This window comes from Bison bison, unplaced genomic scaffold (assembly GCF_000754665.1).
Source record: "Bison bison bison isolate TAMUID 2011002044 unplaced genomic scaffold, Bison_UMD1.0 scf7180017864473, whole genome shotgun sequence".
Lineage (NCBI taxonomy): Eukaryota > Metazoa > Chordata > Mammalia > Artiodactyla > Bovidae > Bison > Bison bison.
In genome coordinates this window covers 7,659,881-7,661,441 of record NW_011495034.1, presented here as the reverse complement: position 1 = coordinate 7,661,441, position 1,561 = coordinate 7,659,881, and the positions used below count along the sequence as shown (strand labels likewise).

Here is a 1,561-nt window from a genome sequence, read left to right as displayed (position 1 = left end):
ACATCTGAATGCAGAGTTCCAAAGAATATTCAAGGAGAGATAAGAAAGCCTTCCTCAGCAATCAATGCAAAGAAATAAAGGAAAACAACAGAATGGGAAAGACTAGAGATCTCTTCAAGAAAACTGGAGATACCAGGGGAACATTTCATGCAAAGATGGGCTCGATAAAGGACAGAAATGGCATGGACCTAACAGAAGCAGAAGATATTAAGAAGAGGTGGCAAGAACACAGAAGAACTGTACAAAAAAGATCTTCATGACCCAGATAATCACAATGGTAGCCAGACATCCTCGAATGTGAAGTCAAGTAGGCCTTAGAAGCATCACTACAAAGCTAATGGAGGTGATGGAATTCCAGTTGAGCTATTCCAAATCCTGAAAGATGATGCTGTGAAAGGGCTGCACTCAATATGCCAGCAAATTTGGAAAACTCAGCAGTGGCCACAGGACTGGAAAAGGTCAGTTTTCATTCCAATCCCAAAGAAAGGCAATGCCAAAGAATGCTCAAACTACCACACAGTTGCACTCATCTCACATGCTAGTAAAGTAATGCTCAAAATTCTCCAAGCCAGGCTCAGCAATATGTGAACCGTGAACTTCCTGATGTTCAAGCTGGTTTTAGAAAAGGCAGAGGAATCAGAGATCAAATTGCCAACATGCGCTGGGTCATGGAAAAAGCAAGAGAGTTCCAGAAAAACATCTATTTTTGCTTTATTGACTATGCCAAAGCCTTTGACTGTGTGGATCACAATAAACTGTGGAAAATTCTTCAAGAGATGGGAATACCAGACTATCTGATCTGCCTCTTGAGAAATTTGTATGCAGGTCAGGAAGCAAAAGTTAGAACTGGACATGGAACAACAGACTGGTTCCAAATAGGAAAAGGAGTTGGTCAAGGCTGTATATTGTCACCCTGTTTATTTAACTTATATGCAGAGTACATCATGAGAAATGCTGGACTGGAAGAAACACAAGCTGGAATCAAGATTGACGGGAGAAATACCAATAACCTCAGATATGCAGATGACATCACCCTTATGGCAGAAAGTGAAGAGGAACTAAAAAGCCTCTTGATGAAAGTGAAAGAGGAGAGTGAAAAAGTTGGCTTAAAGCTCAACATTCAGAAAATGAAGATCATGGCATCCGGTCCCATCTCTTCATGGGAAATAGATGGGGAAACAGTGGAAACTTTGTCAGATTTTATTTTTTGGGGCTCCAAAATCACTGAAGATGGTGACTGCAGCCATGAAATTAAAAGATGCTTACTCCTTGGAAGAAAAGTTATGACCAACCTAGATAGCATATTCAAAAGCAAAGACATTACTTTGCCAACAAAGGTCGGTCTAGTCAAAGCTATGGTTTTTCCAGTGGTCATGTATGGATGTGAGAGTTGGACTGTGAAGAAAGCTGAGTCCCGAAGAATTGATGCTTTTGAACTGTGGTGTTGGAGAAGACTCTTGAGAGTCCCTTGGACTGCAAGGAGATCCAACCAGTCCATTCTGAAGGAGATCAGCCCTGGGTGTTCTTTGGAAGGGATGATGCTAAAGCTGAGACTCCAGCA

At 41.5% G+C, this 1,561-nt stretch overlaps 1 protein-coding gene across 1 annotated transcript in view; it reads right to left on the bottom strand.

Annotated features, from left to right (window-relative positions):
* TRDN (triadin) overlaps window positions 1–1,561 on the bottom strand; it is a 281,398-nt gene that overhangs the window by 64,730 nt on the left and 215,107 nt on the right. The gene's annotated exons all lie outside the window — the stretch shown is intronic.